This window comes from Rana temporaria, chromosome 3 (assembly GCF_905171775.1).
Source record: "Rana temporaria chromosome 3, aRanTem1.1, whole genome shotgun sequence".
NCBI lineage: Eukaryota > Metazoa > Chordata > Amphibia > Anura > Ranidae > Rana > Rana temporaria.
In genome coordinates this window covers 47731884-47746397 of record NC_053491.1, presented here as the reverse complement: position 1 = coordinate 47746397, position 14514 = coordinate 47731884, and positions in this window count along the sequence as shown.

The window sequence follows — 14514 nt, the reverse complement described above, 5'->3', positions numbered from 1 at the left end:
TTTGAAATCCCTGCAGTTTAATCACCTATTCATACATCTCAGCGTGTATGGATAGAAGGCATTGTCACATGGATGGCGCTGATCAATCAGAACCTGCCTAGCCTGTCCTGTCAGCGCTGGAGAAGAGGAGAGGAAACCAGGAGGATTTGAAATCCCCAGGCCGGTAAAGCAACATCCTGATGTCTCACAGCAGGTGACGGCGGGACTCCTGTATAGCTGTATCGGGGTGGGGAGGGGAATTGGGGAGGGGTCCAGTGTAAGTTCACCTTACAGATTTTCTGTAAAGGTGAACTTACCCTTTAATGTTTAATCTGCTTATATTTTGACTTCCCTGGCTCTTCCTTTCCCCAATCATCAACATGTTAATGTAAATTTTAAAGAATTAATACAAACATAAAACATTTCTGTTTTATTACATCTTTTATTTTAGACCATTGATCTCATCACTGCTTCTCTATGCAATGTAGGAAGGTCATGGCTGGTGGGATTTGCTGGGCTGGCAGAGGGCAATACATAGGTTCCTAAAAACATCTCAGCATCCTGCCTCAGTACTCCTCTTAAGAGCCCTCAACGCAATTGAAAGCAGTAGGCCATTTTTTTGGAGGGGATATGCAAACATCAAAATGTTTTGATGGGTGATGTCAGTCTTGACGAGTGGATGTTCCTGGGCAGGCTGTATTTGCATGCACACCACCTTAGGTAAGACCTACATGCAATGCTGATCCCCCATGACTGAAAGAACTTAAATCCAATGAGTGAAAGGGATAGGCCAGGAAAAGTAAGGCAGGGGAAGAAAGGTCTAAATCGGCTTTTTTGTCCCAGAGGAAAATTGTATATAATTTTCAGGTCTCAGGGAATGCCTCTCAAGCCCTGTACACACGGCCGGGAATCTCGTCAGGAAAAAAACGTTGTTTTTCCTAACGAGATTCCTGGCAAGCTTTCTTGCTTGCCGAGTGTACACATGGGCCATTCAAAAGAACCACCGTTCTTTTGAATGGCAAGAACGCAGTGACGACATCGACTACGATGAGCATGTGCTCGTCACATTCGATGCCATCACCGCCATCTTGCTACACCCTACACTATGCCTTGGCAGCTACCGCGCATGCGCCAACGTCTCATCGAGCATGCGCAGGTTTACATGGAGGCAGGTAAGTATACAGACGCTCAGGTTTCTCGGCAGGAAAACACTGACGAGAATCACAACGAGAAAATAGAGAGCAGGTTCTCTATTTTTCTCGTCGAGATTCCAGGCAGTTTTCTCAACGAGAAACCATACTCACGCACAGTTTTCTCTGTAAAAGGCTCTGCCAGCAGTTTTCTTGCTGTTTCTGTCAGAGAAAACTGTGCATGTGTACGAGGCTTCAAACCAAACCAACAGGCAGCTACAAACATCATTGATGTCTTGCATCTGACTATGTTATATGGACTTGGTCCCAGAACTATGCAGGCAACATCACATGAAAGGTCAACCAGCCACAGCTCAAGGAACCCACATCAATCTCTGGAGGAATCCTATCATACTGGAGGTTCTCCAGCCAGGAAATGTGTTGGGTTTTATCTGACTTGCTCTACTTTCTAATGCTTATTTTGAGATGCTGGCAGTGAAATCAGAGTAAGTAATTTCAGTACAGGAAAGGAGTCTGTATAACTATGCAAGACTGAAGGGAAGGCTGGAGTTCAGCATTAAAGTAGTTACACAGGTTAATATTTTCTATGCTATCAAAATGCTGTGAACTTGTAAATGTTGGTAATTTTACAAAGCATTTAAAGAGAGCTTTATAATAATTCTATCAGTCTGTGGTAATGTTAAATAGAATTCAATGTATAATTTTGTAGTTATATATGTACATGGTGGGAGCTGTACTTGCTTATTACTGTACATATAAAGCTCTGCTTCTAGTTTAGCCGTGCTACAAAGTGGGTTTCCTTTACTAGTCTTTCAGAAAGAGATTGATTTACCAAAAGACCAGTAACTGTTCACTTGCACATTGAATGTTCACTGGGGGTTAGTAAAAAAGTTGCGTTCACTTTAATCTACAATCATAAGCTAGCAAAAAAAAAAAAATGTTTCAATCTCCCTGGCACATGATTTGGTATTTATAGTGAATACAGGTTCACCCTATTTTTTTTTTTTTTTTGTAAATCAAATAATTTTTTTTGTGAACAAAAAGTAACATTTTCATTTTACAACAAACGAGTCACATAACTGGGAGGACACAGTTATCCACTTTTGGCCCCCATCCGGCTATACATAGTATATGTTCATACAGCATAAAATGTAACAGTACATACGAAATAAAGAAGCATTGACTGTAAAGTGCAACCGAGTCTGTGGTTCTTAAGTCATTTTATATTTTTTGTGTGCCCTTATTATATCCGATCTCCCTTCTCCGCTCCCAGACCTTATCAGGGCCAATGAGCGGGGCAGGAGTGCCACTATCCCCTAAACAGCAGGGTGTGGGTTACAGTGATTCTGTACATTAACTGTTGGGTAAAACTAAACAACACATTCAACCCTCCCCTGAAGTCCCTTTAGTGTAGCCTATACATGAAGCACCATTGCATCTTACCCCCTGGTCTCACCCATTTATCTATCTAATGAACAAATTCTAAGGTTAAGTGAATGCTGGTGTTGTCCTGCCTACAAGGATTCTATTTTGAACCAGGTGTAGGGGAGCCAAGCCAGGAACTTCCAGCCATGCATCCCAGAGGTTCTCAAACTTCCTCGAGCTTCACCCTATTTAATATAAATAGCCATAGATGGATGAAAATTTGGTCAGTTCAGCAGGGACCGGCTGAATTTTGATCTACATGTATAGATGTCCCTGTTCAACAGAAATCGATTTTTTGATGTAGATTGTTAGAATGGCTAAAAAAATCATACTTGGGGGGGGGGGGGGCACACCCTAAAACGTGTTTACATTCAAGATGGTGCTGCTATAAGACCAACAAACAGTACAAAACAGATTATAGCACACACATACAAAAATGACATTTATCCTGCAAGGTTATTTAAAAACACCTGAACATATTAAAAAAAATATGGGGGCTTGGTCACACTATATGGCCATATAGTGCTAAGCCGACTTACTGCGACAAAGTACTCCAAATTAGTGGGTCCTACCCTAGTAATAAAATGAAAGATCCTGCGTCTCAACCATTGGAGACAAACTCTCCCATGTGGGAGAACTGAAGGGATTCCTCCTATGCACTGGTGGCCACTAATAAGAGGTAATGGGGGGGGGGGGGGTTGCTCCGGCTCTGGATTGTTAAAATGGGACTGTTGGAAAACTTTTCTCAGCCACTGATTGAAAAAAGAAATTGAGTCATCTATGGGCACCTCCTTAGCAGACTTTGCTCCTTTAGAAAAGTGGATCTGCTGAAAATAGCTTACTATTTTGACTCCATTGCCAAACTAAAAGTGCCAATAAAAGGTGCCCCTGAAAAGAAGTTAGTAACTCATTACCTCTCTGCCAAACACAGTCCTATAGAAGCGAAAAATGTTTCATCTCATTTCTGTGTGTTGATCTCCTGTGTCCCCATTGTGCTCAGTGGTTCCTTCCAGAGACCTCGCATTGCTACAGGACAAAGCAGTGAAATGGTGTTTGGTAGAAGGAACCACTGAGTACAAAGTGGGACTAAGATATTAACACTCCCAGGAGTTGTCGGTTTCTAAAAAAAAAAAAAAAGCTTTAGTTTGGGAATATTTCTCTTCAATGGAGCAGTGTTTGGCAGAAAGGACAGAAGGAGAAGTATTAACTTTCTTCTTTTCATGGACAGATTTTACAGGCAAGTTCATTATGTTGTCATTTGCTTTAAGAGAGAATCAGAGTAATTGCACTGACAGTTTGATTTAATTCCCAACTTGAAGCTATACCTAAAACTTTATCAACTATCCTGAAGAAGATCTATATCAGCAGAAGTTTGGAAATTCCATCAGAGCTTTCAGATGATAGCAGGAGAACTGGAAAAGGTAAAAAGTTGTGTTTGCAAACCTATTGATTTTTTTGCCTATATTAAAGCAGCTTTGGTGTGTAAAAAATGCACTAATATTTAACTTACAAGTAATAAGAAACATATCAGGGGATCAGAAGTACCCTTTTGGGCTTGTGCAGGAAATAATGCAAGGAACATTGCATGAAGAGCAACCAATAACATTCAATCATAGACCACTTTACTGAAAACCAGTGAAAGATGGATCCTAATTGGTTGTCATGGGTATACACTTTGAACTTAGCAATTTGCCCCTTGAACTGTTTTCTTGAATAAAAAATTATTTCCAACATTTTACAAACTATAGGGTAATTGTTCCCTTTTCTTTATAGAAAGGGGATATAACAACAGGTCTTAGAAGTGTGCATTCTTGGTAAGAGAACAATTATGGCTGACCCAATTTTTGATTAGTATTTCAGATAAGATTGGTTAAAGGTCCCATGCAACCTACCACCTTCCTTTATCTGGTGTTGATAGACATATTCACTGTTAATCTTTATTCATATATTCTGAATGACAAACTGTGTAGATAATGATGTTGAATCCCTGGAGATAAGAACCCATGTGTTTATAATCAAACTGGATTTGAGCTAAAATTAGATTTCATTGCTTGTTAGAATTATCTGGTAATAAAATGATGACGTGTGAATGGTAATTTGTTCACATATTAAGAAAGTCAACTCAACCATGACCCCTGCAACTGGGTCATGGTAGTGAATGCTAGGGCCAAACAAAAATATGGCTATACTGGACAACACCTTTTGAATCCTTGTGCCTAGACAGCACTGACTGTTCACATGAAGTATCCCAACTTTACAATATCCTATTAACACATGCATTTCCCAACTGACCTTACCATCAGAGACTGGAAGAGGGAACCTGGACGCACCATCTCAAAAGATGATTGAATGAAGTCATTTTTCCTGACCTTTAAATCGAGTATAGCCAACCACACAAGGAAAAAAATGTAAGCAACTAACTAGATGGTATAATATCCCCTGCCATGTTGCACAGCATGTTTCCATCGATTCCCCAACTGTTGTTGGAGATGCGTAAAGGAGATTGGAACAAAGCTCCAAATCTGGTGAACCAGCCCCCCTATTGGAACCTACTGGAGATCTATCTTTAAAGTATGCCAACAAATCATGGAAACTGCTTGGCCAGAGTCTTCAGAGGTAATATTTAATATCCATTATAACCGGATCAGTTCTAAGTGTTAAAAAGAGCTTTCTATGATTCCTTCTATTTGCAGGTCAAGCCTTGATTCCTAGGCTTTGGAAGATGACCACTATTTCTAGTATTAGGGAATTGGTTGAAAAACGCAACCAAATCATGAGGATAGAGGAACTATCAAGCCTACAAGAATGTCACTCAAAGTTTATAAATGTCTGATACACTTGGATTGACTTCTCTGGTTCAACCAAACCTCGGTCCTTTCTACGAGTTTTAAGTAGTGATCCTATAGTTAATTAAGGAAATCAATAGCTAGACTCCCAACTGGAGTCTTACCCTCTGTGCCTTCTTTTCTCTTTATATGGCCCTCACCTTTTCTACTTTTTCTTCTTTAGTTTTCCTCTGCTTACTCCATTTATTAATTCTCACATATTAGGGGTGTTAAAAGAGGCATTTTTCTTTTAGCATGTCCAGTGGCTACATGATATAACTGCAATGGTAAAATGCTACATAAACTGTTATAAAATGTATGTGCCTTCAGTACTGAATTCTGACTCTTTACTAGTATGCAGTACTGTATGTGTACTTCTGCCAAAGTACCCGATAAACTCTATTCTTAAATAAAATTTCTCTTATAGATCTTATACTGAAAGTGATGGTGTGGAGTGATCTTCAAATTCTCAATACCAATGTGGACCATGTATAATGAAGGAAATGTTCAATTTTCTAGAGTAAAGGAAAAAAAATGAAAACTTCCAACATGTTGGAAAATTAATAAATACAATAATGAGCTCAGGTATTAGAGTTGTAATCAATGCTAGAACAGGGTTGTTGCGCAAAATATAAAACACATATAATCATATAGTGACTAAAGATATATAGTGACCGAAATATATATATAGAGATATATAAATAGTGTAAAGTGCTAGAGGTGACCAAAGGTCAAATAGTGAACAAGCAAATAATAAAGTCCATGAGTGAAGTGGCAGTCAACACTGCTAGGAGAAGAATAGATGTCCACCAATCCCAGAGAGGAACGAGAAACTGCACCAAAAGGACTTCAATCTGGTCTCCCAGAACTCTCACCTCACCAATGGATCAAATCTGCGGTACAATAAGAGATGTATCCACATGTATACACTATCCCACGGACTTCCTGGGTGTCTCACGGTCCGAATAGCCAAAGCCTTAAACAGTCTCCCTTCAGTACCTAAAAGAACTCCGTACCTGGGAACAAAAGGGTCAGAAGAGAGGGCCTCCAATAGTGTAGTATTAAAGCTTAAGGAGCATTTATTAGGATAAAAATGTGCTTACATGGGATAAATAAAACGAGTGCATAAAACATAGACAGTGGCGTTCTCAGCGCCGTCTCACGTCACTCCTGGTGTACGTCTGTCCACGGCCAATCCCTACGCATTACGACACAGTCACGTGTCTTCATCTGGGGACTAGCAGTGTTGACTGCCACTTCACTCATGGACTATTATTTGCTTTTTCACTATTTGACCTTTGGTCACCTCTAGCACTTTACACTATTCATATATCTATATATATATATTTTTCGGTCACTATATATCTTTGGTCACTATATGATTATATGTGTTTTATATTTTGCGCAACAACCTTATTCCATTTATTTACCTTTGCTGTTGTGTATACACTGCGAGTTGTTGCTGCATTTTGAAACTGTTTATTTTGGAGGATTTTTTCTATTCACTTAGAGTAGCGCAGAAGCCTTTACACATAATGCTAGAACAGGATAATCACTTGCAATCAGTTCCCAAACTGCATATTTTGCAAACGTAATTCATTGTTTAATTTTCATTACATTTATTTTAATTCACCATGGAACATTAATATGAAGTGATGATTTTTACAGCTATTTGATAAAAAAAAATTAAATAGAACTATCACCTCACTATTTTGGTTTTGAGACCATTTCCTAAATAAGCCTATTCTGTGAGAGTACCAGACCTTGCGGCATGCCCGAGTTCTAAAGGGCTTGTAATATATTATAAAGTAGAACATGTTTAATTCATGCTCAGCATATTTTATGTTAAAGGCGGAATTATACGGTTTATATCCTGTCTGTCAGACTGCAGTTTATGATTTCTGAATATATAAGTAACAAAGTATTCCATTCAGGGCATGACCTGCACAGTGCTGGCATTCCAGGACTGCAGTCTAACTCCCTCTTCTGTGATGCAGTTCTGTTGATTTCTAGATTCTTTGGATGTTCAGTACTGAGTGGGAAGACTTAACAGAAAATGACTACATTACATCAATAGTCCAGTAAAGACAATTGTAATGTTTCGGCTAAAGATAAAATTGCCGCTAATAGGATTAGATGATGTAGGCTATGAAAACCAGTTTCTTTTGTAGTCGTATAAATCAGTCCTAAACATTGTATGTGCCTTTAATTTGTTTTAGTTCAGTAACTAGCTGCTTTGAGATGTGAAAGAACAGTGTTTTAATCTCCTAAAGTCAAGTAATGCAAAGGCCATAATCTGTGAAAAACATATTCTAAAACCCCAATATTTGTGTAATAAAATAAAAGCAGCGCTGTAAACAATGTAAGATGAAATATCCGTTTTCACAGGTATTCAAAATTAATGCTAATGTCCATAAACATCACCATGTGACAAAGGTGAATATGTGCACAGATTTCAAAAAATATATATAAATGTGTTTAAATATTAATTGAATATAAGTCCATAAAACACATCAAGTAGGTTTGTGAAAAAATAATGATAATAGCTTCCAATCTTCCACCACACCCGGTGTCAGTGAATCCTCTCCCGTCAGATGCAAAACTCACCAACTCTAATTGCCTTACACTCTCATGTTCGGCGTGTAAACGTGTACAAAAAGACCTCACTGGTAGGTATAGCAGATAATTCCAGTTCCAACCAATTCACTGCCAGAAAGCTCTGCATGTAAATAAAAGAAGTGCTCAAAATAGCGTGATACTGTAAAATCAGTTTAATAACACACTTAAATCTTCAAATATAGCACTCACATGAATCTCAAAAAATAGAGCAAACACTCGTTCAGAGATGAACCGAGTATATTTGTCACAGCAGACCCAAGGTGTCAACTGATCGCTCACCATCTCCCCGCTGTTACTTCCTGGATCTCTGCTTCCTTGATCGGCCTTGTTACGTCACACGTTCACTTCAGATGGTTGCCGCACAGCCACGCCCGACATGTTTCGTCATAAAAGACTTAGTCATGGGATCACCAATTAGAGTTGGTGAGTTTTGCATTTGACGGGAGAGGATTCACTGACACTGGGTGTGGTGGAATATTGGAAGCTATTATCATTATTTTTTCACAAACCTACTTGATGTGTTTTATGGACTTATATTCAATTAATATTTAAACACATTTATATATATTTTTAGAAATTTGTGCACATATTCACTTTTGTCACATGGTGAAGTTTATGGACATTAGCATTATTTTTGAATACCTGTGAAAACGGATATTTCATCTTACATTGTTTACAGCGCTGCTTATATTTTATTACACTAATTTTAGGGTTTTAGAATATGTTTTTCACAGTTTGATTTTTTTAAAGTAGCTGCTTAACTCTTTTGCCAATTTGATTATCACTAGTTGTTTATAAGCGCAGTGGTGGGAACACAGAAAGAGCGGATTTATCTTTGTTACCATTATTTACAAAGGCCATAATCTGTCTATGACTGTTTTTCAGTCATCCAAGTGACTTCTGCAGTTCATCTGATGGGAAGGAATTCCTAAGCACTTAAACTATATTGGGTAGTCCAATTACCATTACCATAACGTTTTGCACAGGACGCAGTGTGTTGGTACAGCTCCATGGATCATTGTTGTTTACCCAACAGAGACAGGTAATAACTTGGGTCACATAAGCAGCTGTTTACATACACCTAGGGGACAATGTGCACTCTTTAAAGGGCATTAGGGTAAAGACTTTGGATAGAAAAGACAGTGGATTCAGGGATGTGAGAAAGGCCAACACACACAGTTGAAGACCTGTGACATCCCATATCAGCAACTTATTATTATTATGCAGGATTTATATAGCAACAACAGTTTGCGCAGCACTTTACAACATGGGGGCAGACAGTACACTTACAATACACATCAATATAGGAGGGATCAGAGGGCCCTGCTCGTTAAAGCTTACAATCTGATTAAAATTGGGTGTGAAGGAGAAAACACACAGAGTTGGGGACGTGGGACACCACATACAGTGGGGAAAAAAATTATTTGACCCCCTGCAGATTTTGTAAGTTTGCCCACTTACAAAGAAATAAAGGGTCTATAATTTTTATCATAGGTGTATTTTAAATGATAGAGACAGAATATCAACCAAGAATTCAGAAAAAACACATGATATAAATGTTATAAAGAGTTGCAGTTCAGTGAGTAAATAAGTATTTGATCTCCTACCAACTAACAATAATTCTGGCTCCTACTGACTGGCTACAGAATGTTCTCATGTGTTACACAGATTAGTCCTGTCAATTTAAGAAGGTGCTCCTAATGATAACTCGTTATGTGTATAAAAGACACCTGTCTACAGAATTTCTTTATCCCATTCAAAACCATCATGGGCAAGACCAAAGAAATGTCAAGGGACATCAGGGACAATATTGTAGACCTGCACAAGGATGGAAGGGGCTACAAGACCATCAGCAAGAAGCTTGGTGAGAAGGAGGCAACTGTTGGAGTGTATATTCGCAAATGGAAGAAATACAAAATAACCATCAATCGCCCTCAGTCTGGCGCTCCATGCAAGATTTTGCCTCATGGGGTTAGGATGATCTGAGAAAATTGAGGGATCAGCCCATAACTACAGGAGAGGAGCTTGTGGATGATCTCAAGACAGTTGGTACCACAGTCACCAAAAAAAACCCATTGGTAACACAATACGCCACCATGGATTGAAATGCTGCAGTGCCCGCAAGGTCCCTTTACTCAAGAAAGCACATGTACTGGCCCATCTGAAGTTTGCCAATGAACATCTAAATGATTCAGAGAAGGATTGGGAGAAAGTGCTGTGGTAAAATGAGATCAATGTATACTGGGATGGTGCGGATTGCAACAATAAAATGGAATTGGCAAAAAGTATAAAAATAAAGATATTTATTTAATATGAATCATGATAATCACAATATACAAAATTAGAAAAAATCATTAAAAACAAAAGGGATGGACATACAAAATAATACCAATATACAGAGATCCACACCCGAATGCTGACAGGTAGGTCAAAACATAAAGAGGTGGATGATACCCGACATGTTTTGAAGGCAGATAGTTAAGTTAATTCATAAACCATGTGCAAGTTCCTTCTTCAGGGATTCTTAACCAGCTAAAGACCCCCCCTAAGACAAAAGACGTCTACAGTGTGGTTCGTTAACTCTGGGAGGACGTCTATGGACGTCCTCCCAAAATCGCGCGCCCCTTGCGGCGTGCACACAGGAGTGTCTGTGACCGGTCCTCTCACGGATCACGGTAAATAGCCGCTGATAGCAGCCGTTTGCCACGTGATCGATCTGTCCAATGACAGAGCGATCACTTGTAAATAAACCGGCGTCATTTGAGGACGCCGGTTCCTCCTCTTCTCTCTGTACCGATTGGTATAGTGTGAGAGGGAGAGAGCGGGTGTCAGCAGCGCTGTGAGCTGGATCTGTGACAATTGCAGTCACAGATCTAGCCATCCATGCTCTGCCATCCCTGCAATACTCTGCAATACCCCTGCCAATACTCTGCAATATCCCCTGCCAATTCTCTGCAATACCCCCGGCCAATACTCTGAAATACCTCTGGCCAATACTCTGAAATACCCAGGCAATACTCTGCAATACCCTGCCAATACCCTGTCAATACTGTAGTCCGCAATACCCTGTCAATACTTCGCAATACCCTGTCAATACCCTGCCAATACTCTGAAATACCCAGAAAATACTCTGAATGCGATTTAACCACTTCCCGCCCGCCGGCCGTCATAGGATGTCCTTGACTTTGTGCGGGGATATCTAAATGATGCCTACAGCTACAGGCATCATTCAGATATCAGCTTTTTCAGCCGGCGATTCTCTACACCATAAGAACAATCATGGCGGCTTTTCCACCTCTTTCTTACGGGAGGCGAAAGGGGATGTCCCCCCCTCCCGTCGCCCTCCAGTGATTCTACCGAATCACCGCTACGATCGAAGCCAGGATTGTTTTTTTATTTATTTCAGGCTTCCCAGTCTAGAGGTGAGATGTGGGGTTTTATTGACCCCATGTCTCACTGTAAAGAGGACCTGTCATGCCATATTCCTATTAAGGGATGTTTACATTCCTTGTAATAGGAATAAAAGTGACCAAAACATTTATTTTTGGGGAAAAACGTGTCAAACTAAAATAAATAAAGTAAAATGAACAATAAAAAAAAAATGTTTTTAACCACTTAACCACTTCCCGACCCCCGCATGTACATATACGTCCACAATATGGCACGTACAGGCACATGGGCGTACACGTACGTCCTCGCCTATTAGCGGGTGGGGGGTCCGATCGGGACCCCCCCCGCTACATGCGGAGGTCGGGTCCGCTCGGGGAGCGATCCGGGACCACGGCGCGGCTATTTGTTTATAGCCGCTCCGTCGCGATCGCTCCCCGGAGCTGAAGAACGAGGAGAGCCGTGTGTAAACACGGCTTCCCCGTCCTTCACTATGGCGGCGCATCGATCGCGTCATTCCCTTTATAGGGAAGACACGATCGATGACGTCATTCCTACAGCCACACCCCCAAACAGTTGTAAACACATACTAGGTGCACCCTAACTCCTACAGCGCCCCCTGTGGTTAACTCCCAAACTGCAACTGTCATTTTCACAATAAAGAATGCAATTTAAATGCATTTTTTGCTGTGAAAATGACAATGGTCCCAAAAATGTGTCAAAATTGTCCGAAGTGTCCGCCATAATGTCGCAGTCACGAAAAAAATTGCTGATCGCCGCCATTAGTAGTAAAAAAAAAATAAAAAATAAAAATGCAATAAAACTATCCCCTATTTTGTAAACACTATAAATTTTGCGCAAACCAATCGATAAACGCTTATTGCGATTTTTTTTACTAAAAATAGGTAGAAGAATACGTATCGGCCTAAACTGAGGAAAAAAAATGTTTTTATATATGTTTTTGGGGGATATTTATTACAGCAAAAAGTAAAAAATATTGCTTTTTTTTCAAAATTGTCGCTCTATTTTTGTTTATAGCGCAAAAACTAAAAACCGCAGATGTGATCAAATACCACCAAAAGAAAGCTCTATTTGTGGGGAAAAAAGGACGCCAATTTTGTTTGGGAGCCACGTCGCACGACCGCGCAATTGTCGGTTAAAGCGACGCAGTCCCGAACTGTAAAAACACCTTGGGTCTTTAGGCTGCATATTGGTCCGGGGCTTAAGTGGTTAAGGACCGCCTCCTGCACATTTACGTCGGCAGAATGGCTGGGCACAGGCACGTGTACCTGTACGTCCTTTAAGTGCCCAGCCACATGGGGCGCGCGCCCGCGACCCAGTTCGAAGCTCCGTGGGCGCGAGAGCCACGGACCCGATCCCCGCTGTTTTTTTTTCAAAACTGCCGCTCTATTTTTGTTTATAGCGCAAAAAATAAAAACTGCAGAGGTGATCAAATACCACCAAAAGAAAGGTCTATTCGTGGGAAAAAAAGGATGCCAATTTTGTTTGGGCGCAATTGTCAGTTAAAGCGACGCAGTGCCGAATCGCAAAAACTGGCCAGGTCCTTTACCTGCGTAATGGTCCGGGTCTTAATTGGTAAAGTGCCCCTGTTCCCTTGTGCTTGCATACAGAAGCGAACGCACACGTAAGTCCCGCCCACGTATGAAAATGGTGTTCAAGCTACACATGTGAGGTATCGCTGCGAACGTTAGAGCGAGAACAATAATTTTGGCCCTAGACCTCCTCTCTAAGTAAAAACATGTAACCAGTAAAAATATTTAAAGTGTCACCTATAGGGATTTTTAAGTAGCGAAGCTTGACGTCATTCCTCGAGCGTGTGGAATTTTGAAGGGTGACACGTTAGGTATCTATTTACTCGGTGTAACTTCATCTTTCACATTATGCAAAAACATTGGGCTAACTTTAATGTTTTTTTTTAAAAGCACAAAACAGTTTTATTTAACCACTTCCATACAGGGCACGTATACACCTTCCTGCCCAGACCAATTTTTAGCTTTCAGCGCTGTTGCACTTTGAATGACAATTGCGTGGTCATGCTACACTGTACCCAAACAAAATTTTTATAATTTTGTACCCACAAATAGAGCTTTCTTTTGGCGGTATTAGATCACCTCTGGGATATTTATTTTCTGCAATTTTTTTTTAAAAATGACCGAAAATTTAGAAAAAAAAAGTATTTTTTTGTTTCTGTTATAAAACATTGTAAATAAGTACGTTTTCTCCTTCACTGATGGGCACTGATGGTACTGCACTGACGGGCACTGATAAGGCGGCACTGATGGGCACCGATGAGGTGGCACTGATGTGGCGGCATTGATGGGCACTAATATGCAGCACTGATGGGCACTGATAGGCGGCACGGATAGGCGGCGTGGATGGGCTTGGATAGGCGGCCAGTCAGGATTCTACAACCACTTTGCCAACGTCAATATGTCATTGGCGGGCGGCAAGTGGTTAAAAAAAAAGCGCTAAAAAAATTGCTGCGCAAATACCGTGCGTGATAAAAAGTTGCAACAACGACATTGTTTTCTCTAAGGCCCCGTACACACGAGAGGATCTATCCGCTGGAATTGATCTGCGGATCAGTTCCAGTGGATAGATCCGCTGGTGTGTACAACCCAGCGGATCTTTTTCCGCTGATTTTTTTCGGGCCGACCGATTTCCAGCAGATAAAAATTTCTTAGCATGCTAAGAAATCTATCCGCTGGAATCGGCTTCAGCGGATCGATCCGGTGGTCTGTACAGACTCACCGGATCGATCTGTCCGATTCCCTCCCTCGCATGCGTCGTAATGATTCGACGCATGCGTGGATATCCTTATATGACAGCGTTGCGCACGTCGCCGCGTCATCATCGCGGCGACGGTGCGACACGTCATCGCGATGGGATTTCGGCGCGGATTTCGATCCGATGGGGAGTACACTCCATCGGATCAAAATCCGCGGAGATACTCAAGAGGATTTATCCGCGGATACGGTCCGGCGGACCGTATCCGCGGATCAGTCCTCTCGTGTGTACCCGGCATTAGGTCTTTGCTAAAAATATATATATAATGTTTCGGGTTCTATGTAATTTTCTAGCAAATAAATGATGATTTTTACATGTAG